Source organism: Gopherus flavomarginatus, chromosome 10 (genome assembly GCF_025201925.1).
Source record: "Gopherus flavomarginatus isolate rGopFla2 chromosome 10, rGopFla2.mat.asm, whole genome shotgun sequence".
NCBI lineage: Eukaryota > Metazoa > Chordata > Testudines > Testudinidae > Gopherus > Gopherus flavomarginatus.
This window is the reverse complement of record NC_066626.1, coordinates 77,219,441-77,231,521: the sequence shown is the minus strand read 5'-3', so window position 1 is coordinate 77,231,521 and position 12,081 is coordinate 77,219,441. Positions and strand designations below refer to the sequence as shown.

The following is a 12,081-nucleotide window of genomic DNA, read 5'->3' as shown; positions in this document are numbered from 1 at the left end:
AGGGAAGAATAATTGACTCAATTAAATTTTAATCTTGGAAAAGTTGCTTTGTAGATAGGTTACACCACAATCCAGATGTCTCCTTTGCCACCTCACTGAGGCACAATTTCTACAATGAAATCTCTGACATATATTAAAGCTAACTGAAAATGAAATGATATATTCAAAAGTGACCCATATGGGATCCAGATCCTCAGCTAGGGTCCCAATCCTTAGACTCAGGTCTGCCTTTGGGACTGAATTTTCCCAAAGCCATTGGGTTTGTAAGTGGGAATTATTCTCCATTTTCAGTAAAACACTTTTTATTTTTTTAAAAAGGAAAGACTCCTGCTGATTCGCAAAGGGCTTTGGATCACGTCCTCTATGTGCATGATATAGGCATAACAGGAGAATTGTTATTAATTAAAAAAGGAATGAATGTAAATAAACGCACGGGTTGCAATCAACTGAAAGAATGGAAGAGTTTCACTCGGCCACCTGAGTTTGCCAGGAAACAGGTTCCCTTGTGTTCAGCGCAGCACTTCTAGAAGCATTAACATTCCTCACTAATTATGTTGAGCAAATTCAGAAAAGAGTCCAGAGTTTGCAATTTTAAGTTCATGCAGCAAATAAATGCTAGATAACCCTCATACGCCTTTGCATCAATAGTTTTGAATGCTTAAAGCTTTGTGTCAGCTGCTGCTGAGCACATAATGGCTTGGGCATGTCCCTGCACACTCACCAGCATTTCCAATAACTAATTTCTTGTGCTGCAGATCACTTTGAAATGCCTTGGGTATGAAAGCTGCTAAGCAAAGCCCAGTCCTCCTCTGCTGGCTTATTAAATCTGAACTGCAATTCTCTTGTTTAGGCTATGGAGGGACAAGGGAGCCTGAAACGACATCGAAAAAGGCACCCGCAGGTCTTTAGGACCCAAATGAGGAAAAAAAGATAATGATGCTTTTCTAACATGAGATAGCTGGGGACTGATCTGGAGTCATTTGAATGTACAACAGTGGGACTGGGACAGCGGAAAAGAAAACAAAAGTTTGCCTGAGTCCAATAGACCCAGAAGGAAATGGAGAATAACTCTGAGCTATCCAGAGGAGGAAATTAACATCTGTTCATTCTAGCTTAAACTCTGCAGTGCTATTTATTCAGGCCATCCAAAGCACTTTCATAGTCAGGTGTCAGTGACGCCTCGGAATCTATGAGTGAAATAGATATTATTCTCCTTGGTATTTTATAGGTGGGGCAAACTGAAGTACCGAGAGCTTCACACTTGTTTTTCCAAGTGTGTGGGGAAAAATGCACATGCACTTTAGCTCAGAGCTGAATTACATGTGCAATATGCACAGACATGAGGGTTGCATGCACATTAAACCTGTGTGCATACAAATCACTGACTTGCACTGGGTATTCTGTGCACCTGCGGATAAGTATTTATGCCTAAATGACTTGCCCAACATCACTGAGCCAGTGGCAAACAGAAGAACAGAATCCAAGAGACCTGTCTCTCGTTACTCGGCACTAAATGCGAGATCCCATTCCCTCCACTGGAGATAATACGGATGGGAATACTTTGGACTAATACAGCCTCTTCCATCTGGGGACCCCAAAGCACTTCCAAATTATTATGATGCATCTTGGGCAAGCCCTTTGAGATCCATGGACAGAAACATTGAAGAACAATATTATTCCTCTGATCATTAAAAATAATACCTGGGGCTTTCATCTGTGGATCTCATAGCAGTTCACGGACATTAATAGACACAATGGCCCAGATCCTCAAAGGTATATAGGCACCTGAATCCCATGGAATGGATTTCAGTGTGAGTTAGGGACTTACATACCTTTCAAGATCTGGGCCAACCCCCCAAGAGGTCGGAGAGTATTAGCAGCACTATTTTGCTGATGCGCAAATGATGGCAAAAAGAGGTAACGGGCATGGAGACTGGAAGCTCTTTGGGGTAATGACAGTCTCTTACACTCCCTAGCACCAGAGATGATCTGTGCCTGCTGATAGTGGTGGGGGCTAGGGTTGCCAGGTGTCCAGTTTTTGACTGGAACCCAAACCCTTCATTCTCCTGCACCCCAAACCCCTCATTCTCCTGCACCCCAAACCCCCCATCCCCACCCCAGAGCTTGCACCCCCAGACAGAGCCCTCACGCACCCACACCCCAAATCAATGCCCCAGCCCAGATCCCCCTCCTGCACTCTGGACCCCTCAACCCCAGCCCAGAGCCCCCTCCTGCACGCTGAACCCCTCATTTCTGGCCCCACCCCAGAACCCACACCCCCATCTCAGAGCCTGTACCCCCTCCCACCCCCAACCTTCTGCCTCAATCCAGAGCCCCCTCCCATACTCTGACCCCCTCAGCTCCACCTCCTCAGCCTGGAGCCCCTTCCTGAACCCCAGGCCCCTCATTCCCAGCCCCACTCCAGAGCCCGCACTCCCAGCCAACGCCCTCACCCCCTCCCACACCCAACCCCAACCCCCTGAGCCAGCCCGGTGAAAATGAGCAAGTGAGTGCGGGTGGGGAGAGCGAGTGACAGAGGAAGAGGGGGATGAAATGAGCAGAGGGCAGGGCCTCAGAAAGAGGGCGGGGCATGGGTGTTCGGTTTTGTCTGAGTTGAAAATTGGCAACCCTAGTGGGAGCAGAGTGATTCTGGCTGCCCCCACCCATGCCTGCTGATAGTGGTGGGGGCAGCTGGCTTCAGCTTGGGGGGGGGAGGAGAAGTTGATGTGACCCTGCATGGCCTCCGCACTCCCACACATCAATTCTGCCAAGCACAATCCTTGATCTTGGCTCTTGGATGGAACCTATAGACACTGCCACAATATTGTTAATAAATAAGACTGGAGTACCTTGCTCAATGTCCCAAAGAGCATAGGTGTCATAGCCAGGAATCAAACCCAAATGTCCTACCTCCTAGGCGTTTAATTACAAAGCCATCCTTCCATCTTAAGAACACCATATTCAGTTACAAAAACTGCCGGTAATTCTTTCCAGAGTGATACAGAGGAAAAAGACTGCTAGAGGAGAGACTGGAGCATGGAAGGGAGGAATGCAGCCCTAACTAAGTGGAAATTGTAAATGAAGCATTATTATGTAAGGCCAGTAACAGGTTTTCAGTGTAATTAAGATGGATTGCTTTAATAATCCTTAAGGGCTCGATTCAGAACAGCATCGCAAGCCGTTTATGTGGGGTTTCAGTGCTCTCTGCTTCTGCTAGGCACTTTAATAAGAAAAGAGAAGTTCAGTGTTTATCTGTTTCTCAGAGCAGTCTCTTTGGGTTTAAGGTTGGGAGCGGCTGCATCAGATTTATGTACGGAGGAGCGTGCAGGCCTTGACAGTGTCCTTTGGAAGTAATTACCTCTCGCAGATTTTTCACCTGCACAGAGGACGATGAGGAGTGAAAAGCTTCCAGCTTTCAGTGTGGGAAAGGGTCATGATTAATGAACTGCCAACCCTCTTCCCTTTGCAAATATCAAGCACGCCTTAGCACTATGCCCCTTGTCATAAGGTCACCAGTTCGGAGTACGTCTTTCAGGCCTGGGGCAGCCCTGCAGGTGCTCCAACCTTGGTTTCTCCTTCTCAGGGCTCCTCAAGAATACCTCATCAACACAGACTGGAATATTCAGTGGGTTCCTCTAGTGCGATGGACACCTCAAATCACAAGGCAAAGTTCAATACCATAACTCAATTGGTTCAGGTTCCACCTACCTTCAATGGCTCTAGACTCTTCATCAGCCTCAGTTGCCCTTCAGACTGCAGGGCTCTTGGACTTACCTCCACTAGACTTCAGATGCTCAAACAAAGTAATAAAACAAACAAGGTCCATCTACCCTGGTCTTAATAAAAGTCTCTCACCCCTCCTGGGTTCTTTCCCAGATCTCTGCCCCTTGCATGGGACACTGGAGACCAGGAGGTTCCCCTGGGCCTTCCTCTTTCTCCGGAGTCTCTCTTTTTTTTGCCACCCAGGCCTCTTAGCTTCTGGCTTGTCTCCCAGTTCCCCAGGATGGCTTGCAGATCTGTCTTCTGCTCCCTAGCCCATCTGCTCCCTTTGCCTCTTTCCTGACCGACTCTCAGGCCTGATATAATGAGTCTTTCCCCCTGCTAGGACCCTCTGTGTGGGAATGGCCAGCCCACTTCGAAATTCAGGGGGAAATTTCCACCTGGAATCTGGGCCATTTCTCTCACAACTAGCGGATGTGTTGATCCTGTGAAAGAGGTGAGGGCGGCTTGACGTCTGCCTCCCCCTGGGATTCGTGCAACTTGCTCACAGGGAGAGATGTATTGGAGCTGTGTCCCTGGCTGGCATGGGGGCAAGGGCTTCCCTGAGTCCCGTTCCTTGCTGCTTCCAACTGTTGGGGGAGTTGTGGGGGCAAACCCCAGGCTTGGAGTCGCTGATCTGGGGACAGAGGGCCATGTGCCCTGAAGGGTGGTGGTGGAGCCTTGGTCTGGGAGGAAATTTGTCCCTAGCAGCAGGATGGTGTGGTGCCGCCTAGAGATTCATTCTCTATGTAAAAAAATGGACCACTGTATGTAGCCATGCAACCCAGGTATATGTGGGGAGGGATGGAGAACCACACGTGCTGCAATGACCAGGCCCAAGGGGGAGGAGTTAGGTGAGGGGGAATCGCTGGCTTGTATATTTCTAAGGCTTTGAGGCAGAAGCAGAGTAGATGGCTGTTCTTTGTCCCAGGGAAGCCAGGGACAGGCGCTGGGTGGGTGCGTGGCTGGAGGTCTGCTGTTGATGGATGGGTGGGTAGATGGAGGTCTACCATTCATGGATGCAACGGTTGAGGTCACATTTTCTTTTCTATTTTTGCTTTTCTGTAGCAGGGTCCCACTGGATGCACAGCTGCTCCGAGCCGGGTTTGCTCGGCAGCTCCTCGCTCTGCTATATCACTCATCCGAGAGGTTATCTGGGGAGGTGAATCTTACCGTCATTTATCAATCCCAGGCATTTGCAGGGATCACTCTCTTGCCAGCCTGGACTATCCATTGTTGAGCCGCACAATAGAATCATCACTGAGCGTGATCCGTCTCTGTCTGACAGAATGGAATTGATTGTCCTCAGACAAGCTGATTTATTGCGGTTGCCACTTACCGGTGCACTTTGTTTCCCTCCTGGTTTGGCAAAGCATGTATTGTTTAGCTACGTATCAGCTACTGCGGTAATGGGAGCCAGATTAGCACCTCGATAAATTGCACGTTGCAATAGACACTGCTCTGCAAACCTTGGGCTTGCTGGGTGTATCTGCTTCCGCAATTCTATTTTTCTGCTTCTTCATTTTGTTACTTCTTCCTCCCATCCGCCTTGTTTGGTTCACCCGCCTCTTGGGTCCTTTCTGACTGTCAGCTCTTGGGAGGCGGAGATGGTCTTTTTTACTTGTCTAGACAGTACCTAGCACTTTGTCTTCATTGGGAAACCTAGGTGCTACTGTAATTATTATAATATAGGGCATCCAGTTCTCCTCTCATTCATACAGGCCTGATGGCCGCAGCATCCGAGCACCTCACAATCTTTAATGGGCTTTGCTCTGTGAGATAAGGAAATACTCACCCCCCACCCTCAGTTTACAGGGAGGCCGCCGAAGCACAGGGGTGAATGACTTGCCCAAGCAATCTGTGGCTGTGCTAGGAACTGAACTCAGGTCTCCAAAAATGTTACTCCAACATCCTAACCACCACTTACCCCAGTGCAAGCTAGCAGCAATTCAGAGGCTGTCAGTGGAGTTACATGGGTATAACACTGGCACAAGAGAGCTCCGATCCAGATGCTGGGAGCATCAGAGGTGTAGCACATACACAGGATTCCCATGGTATTTTCCATTTTCTCTTGTGTGTCGTTTTCTTTCTTATTTAATAATTTTGGAGGTTAAAAACGTACAGCCTGCAAACAAAGTTTTTCTAACTGTTCTGGTTATAAAAGAGAGACAAGGTGGGGGAGGTGCTATCTTTGCTTCTGCTGGTGATGGAGACGAACTTCCAAGCTGCACAGAGCTTTTCTTCAGAGCTCTTCTTTCCCAGACCTGAAGAAGAGCTCTGTGAAGCTCAAAAGCTTGTCTCGATGACCAACAGAAGTGAGTCCAATGAAAGATATTACCTCGTCCCCCTTGTCTCTCTTAATATCCTGGGATCAACATCAACACCACCACCAAGCAGGTTTTTAAAGTTAATTTTAATTTAATATGTGCTGGGATTTTCAAGGAAGCACAGGGGAGTTAGGTGCCCGATATCAAGAGGATGTAGAGATCGGATTCCTTTAGGCTTGGAACATCCCCATCTAGATGGCTTAGGGGATTGGTAATGGGATATAATGCAGTCCATCTCCCTGCTCTCGATTCAGCTGTTTCCCAGGTTGGCCTGTGGGAAACAAGGGGATGCATTGCAGTTCTCTTCCTTGTGCACACCAGAAAATCAATATAAATTCTGGCTGATGGAGTCCCTCGTCATTCTGATCTGTGCTAGAGAAATCCAACACTTATGCTCCGCACAGTGAATTTTGGCTCATGCCCGGGACTTGCCATTATTTTGACGGCAAGTCCACATATTATGCCCCAATGATATGAGACTGTATGTCACAGGGTGCATTTGCTGCAGATGGTGCTGCCCCCTGGCCATCCTGGAGTTTAGCTGTGGCTAGGTGTTGCACCCTCCTCTGGTGGTGTCCCTCCTGTTGTCATCTTGCCCTGCGGCCCCTCTTGTTCCAGGAACTGCAACCTCTTCTTCGTGACTTGGTCCTCCAGCTGAGTTGCTACATGGTTTCCCCTTCAGAGGGTTACCCAAAGTACTTCTGCATAACCCCAGGGAGTCTTCTCCAGGGCTGCCCTGATGGTGCCACTTCCCCAGTGGTCAGTAGGAGAACCCAGGCCCTCCCACTACTCCAGGTTCCAGTCCAGGGACCCTCAACTCAGCAATTCTGGGCTTTCCTCTCCCAGCTCTCACTGCTCCTTCCCTGGACTGCTTCTGACAACTCCTGGTTTCCCTTCTCTCTCTGGATGTACCAGCTCCCAGCCCTCCTTCCTCTTCCCAGGGAGTGACTGCATGCTCCGTTGCCAACTTCCTGGCTTATATAGGCCCCACCTGTTCCTCCTCAGCTGGCCAGCAATTAGCAATTAAGTCCCAGCCCTCCGTGGCTTCTCCTCCAGGTGCAGCCTGGGCAGTTAATAGGCCTACCTGGCCACCTCCCTTTCCAGCCTCGTGTGGGGTTGAAACCCCCCTGCACTGTGATTTCCCCAATAAATGACCACGACAAATCTACAGCCCTATGAATAATACCTAGGAGCAATGTGATGGGGATAGCTGTTGCCATTTCAGTGGTTGTTACTGATAACCTGTAAAGTCACTCCTCTGGGGATGCTGTTGTAGGAGTGCAGCATACTGAAGCTGTGGAGCAAGCCAACTGGCATGTGGAACGGCTGTTTATAATGCAAGCTGAATTAGCCAGAAAAAGAAAGGAAGGGGACGGGGAAAGGAAAGGTTGTGAACAGCAAAGCTTAGAAACAGAGCTTGTGCTGGGAGGTAGCAGGAAAAAGAATGGGCCTATAATACGTTTCTTGGCAAATAATCATTTAGGCTCCATTAAAGAAATAAGTACAGTAGGAAATTGAGGTTGCAAATCTTGCCCTGAAGGGAATGTATCATGTTCTGCAACGCTGCTGAATAAAATATGAACCACCCAGAGTTTTGTTTTGTGCCTTAGTATTTTTATTAAAATGTCCTAGTTGTACGGTTTAATAAATTGCTGAAGGAAAGATTGTTCTGGAGATAATGTTGTTCCCTTCCAAGCTGTACTACAGCGCAAATGATGTTAGGACTACAGAAATGAAGTCATTAAAAATCATATTACTATGACAGAGAGATTCAGTTCAGGAAGGCTCTGACACCGCCCCTTCTATAAGCAATTCTTTCCCTCTTCCCAAACTGATCACCTATTTTTATTCTACCTACTAAAAAAGTGAATGCAGTTACTGTAACACGGGGGAACTTCTTAATTCCTTTTCCTGCCAAAGCTTTCAGCTGGACTGGACTTAAAGGAGCATTTCTCATCCGATCTGAGGAAGATGGTTTATTTTACTGCACTGTCAAGCAAGGTACTTTTATGCAGATGAGGTAGTGAGAGAATTCGAAGATCCTGTAACCTAGGGGAAGGTGCAGTAAGATGGGAGCCCAGATAACATGAGTTCTGGTTTAACTTCTACTATCTACCATTTGTCACCAATGACTGAACATCCAGACAGCCCATTTTAGCTAGAGATTGATCCTGCAGGCGCTCGGTCTGGAAGCAGGCTACATCCTTTTGAGATTTGCCTTAATGATGATCTAGTATATCCCTGTGCATTTCATAGCACTGGTTACTCACCTCATACCCTGCACTGGCTTATTTAAGGCACACAGTGAGAAACCATGCTTAAAAACAGGTTTTAAAGTTTAAAACAAAGCATTTTAATCTGCTAATTATGGTGAGACACACAACAAACTACAGGTGTTCTGCATTTTGGTTGCCATATTATTGTGATGTCTTTGGTCACACATTGGTAGGTTTGCCAGCTGAAAGGCTTGCTTCCTGGTCCCCTTGTGACATGGGTGTTACTAACAACTTGAAACTGTTGAGGCCGCATAAGTGTTAGCTCTACACAGATGAATTAGTATTACTAATTAGAGAAACTTAGCATGGGGAAGACGGGGCCGGGGAGATTAGGGAATTTCTCTTCAGCCCTGGATTTTGACTTCACAGTCTTTAGGGAATATGGAATGATTAGGTTGACCATGGGCAATCAGAGAAAATGCAGACATCATTTAGTGCTGCAATTTTGAGCTTAGAATGTTTAAAAGGCCTTTACTGCTGCTACAGTTGCTTTAATAAGGCTTTCTCCTGGAGGAGCTGGTACATACATGGCATTCCCCCCCAGCTCTGAACAGAAAAAACATAACGCTGGATTGAGTCCACATTTACCCCCTTCCTGGGATTTGCGTTTTATTGTTATTTAAATTTACAGTAAAGAACATAAACATCAGCCTAAATATCCCCTTTCTCTTCACAATTCCTAGGGGATTTCCCACTGTTCTTTCTGGTCTTAAAGCCCTCTCATCTTGAGAACCACTCCAGACCCTTTTATACCCCTGTCTCATTGGGCATGGCTGATCTAACCAGAATGAAAAATCCCGTTGCATCCATCCATAAGGTTTGAGCATCAGGAGGAGTCCAAGGAATAATTCTGCATCCTTAGACATAAGAATGGTTGTACCGGGTCAGACCAAAGGTCCATCTAGCCCAGTATCCTGTCTTCTGACAGTGGCCAATGCCAGGTGCCCCAAAGGGAATGAACAGAACAGGTCATCATCAAGTGATCCATTCCCTGTTGCCCATTCCCAGCTTCTGGCAAACAGAGACTAGAGACACCACAAAAGAGGCAAGGGACACCATAAGACAAGGTTCAATAATTTGCTACTATATTACAGAGATTCTTTGGCACTAAGGTCCCAATTAATTAGAACATTTATGCGCATATTTAAAGTTAAGCACATATTTTAGTTCTAATGAAATCATGGTTAAGTTAAGTGTCCCCATCGAACAAAGCATATAAACATGTAGTTAACTTTAAAAATGTGAATACCCTCATTGAGGTCAAGGGGAGTACTCATGTGCTTAAAGTTAAGCATGCACTTAAGTGCTTTTCCAGATCACTGTGTAAGAGGATGCTTTAATGCAGCAGCAGAAAGATCCACCTTGTAGAAAGTTCACAACCTTGAAATTTGAGCTGGGTTGCTTAGGACACCTTGGTCACATGGTATGTTTTCTGTTGTGTGACTGAGTGACTGTAACTCTCAGACCCTGGATTCTAATATAAAGATCTGCCTTTAGGAATTAAAATTCACTTTCTGCGAATGTGCTTCTGTGTCATCTTAAAATCCAGTCCTGCCAGAGAAGTCATTCACTGGAATATTTACATAATGTGAACACAAAAGGGGTGTGAACAAAAGAGAAGTCACTTCACTTAAACATTCAAATGAGTAATGGCAGAATTGTTTTCACAGCATTCACCCCTCTCTGATAAGGTGACATTCATCTCCAGTGACAAGAACAAACAAGCCCTCCGAGTGCTAAGACTCTGAGCCTTCAACTCACTCCCAGTTATATACATTTTTTAAACTTTAATGCCCAGATTCTCAGCTAGTGTAAACTGGAATAGCTCCATTAAAGTTAATCGAGCTACAATGATTTATACCAGCTGACGATCTGGCACGAAGAGTCACATTGACTAGTATTGTCATATCTTTTCAGAGAAGTGTCAATTCTACACTCATCTATCTAATCTATCTATCTATCTATCACATAATCCATGTATATATAATGCTTATTTTAACTCAGTCATGTTAATCACTTTGTTTATTTGATTGCTCGATCTTCACATTTTATGTTTCTTTATTCTCCAGATTAGCCCAGTGTCAGAATACTACAGACTGTTCCAAATTTCTTAATTGAATTCAATCTCGAACCCCAGTAGTTTTTCCGTGTCTCCAACTCTGGGGATGTTTGTTCATTAATTCATTTCTTTTAAAATCCAATCAAGCAATCAAACAGGCACCAGTGGAACAGAATCTTTGTTAATTACTTGAAGTTATTTAAAATGATTGGAAAAATAACTTGTATATAACACCTCCAAAGGGAATAAATGCCTCCCTAGAAAAGGAAACTATTCATTTCAGGGAGAGAAAAATGCACATTTTAAACCTGAGATTGCAGAGGATGGAGAACAGATATCAATAGCGAAGGCGAATCTGTGAAATGTTACTTCTTTCTGTGCTTTGCATCTTTGTGCATAAGACCATTGTGCATCTAAATGCTCAGCAAAATCCCAACTTGCGTGTGCAAAGCGAATGCAGGCTGAGCCCAAATCTGCATTGCATTTGTAACAGAAAGGGCTCAAAAACAGCGGGTGCCAGTGATTTGCATGGGCAAAATTGTACCTAGTACAAAAATGCTGAGCAGGCTGAGTCCCCTCTGGAAATCTAGCCCTTTTGCTGGAATCTATATTCAGCCTCAATCAAAGAGAGTGCCAGCGAGGAAGCAATCTTGTGAAATAAGCTTGTCTTCAGTTGAAAGGGCCATGGTAAGCCAGTGTGCAAACTCACCAGTCAGGGAAGGAAAAATAAAGACCCATCCCTCAGGCTCCTCAAGTCCCTTTGCTTTTTATTTCCAAATGCACAAATGCAAATCCAGAACAAATCAATTCAAACTGCTGGGCACTAACCACCCTGAGCCCTTTCCAGCGTCTGCTACCGGGGAGGAAAGAACACACAGCCTTCCCCTCTCATAGCCTCCTTTGCACCAGCTGACCATTTTCTTGTATATCTCTGCTCACATCAATCATGTGATAGGAAGGGCCCGACAACCCCTCTCATGCCTGGGCACCTTTATATCCTGTTACTGGGGCACAGGGAGTGCAGAGGGTTTTACAGGGATCCCCTGGGTTAGGTACATGCATAATTCCTCCCTGAAGAAACACTATTTCACTAGGAGGGTGGTGAAGCACTGGAATGGGTTCCCTAGGGAGGTGGTGGAAGCTCCATCCTTAGAGGTTTTTAAGGCCCGGCTTGACAAAGCCCTGGCTGGGATGACTTAGTTGGTGTTGGTCCTGCTTTGAGCAGGAGGCTGGACTAGATGACCTCCTGAGGTCTTTTTCAACCCTAATATTCTATGATTTTATGAAGGGTGGCAGGTAAGGTCTCTACAGAGAGCCAGTAGCCCACCGGCCTTCATAATCATTGAGAAATGTGTGTATGGCTAATATTGAAGGAGTTATTTATCGATTCTGAAAATTATGTTCTTAAGGGCTTGAAGTTAAGGCAGGTCAGCAGGGGGTGACGCACCCTGACAATGTTCCTTTCAGACAGGAAGTACAGACACCTATCTCCCCCTCTGGTTGTCTGTATATTGTACATCTTGCACTGTAGGCCTCTTTGTGTACTGAGCCTGTTGAGAATGAGAAACTGCAAAATCTACAAGAAAGAAAATCTACAAAAGGAAACGAACAGCTGCTGATGTGTAAAGACAAAGGATGGGACTGCTCAGGGACAGATTTA

General features: G+C 46.0%; 1 long non-coding RNA gene across 1 annotated transcript in view; it reads right to left on the bottom strand.

Moving 5' to 3' along the window:
* Nucleotides 1-12,081, bottom strand: part of LOC127030535 (uncharacterized) — a 313,103-nt gene that overhangs the window by 158,317 nt on the left and 142,705 nt on the right. The gene's annotated exons all lie outside the window — the stretch shown is intronic.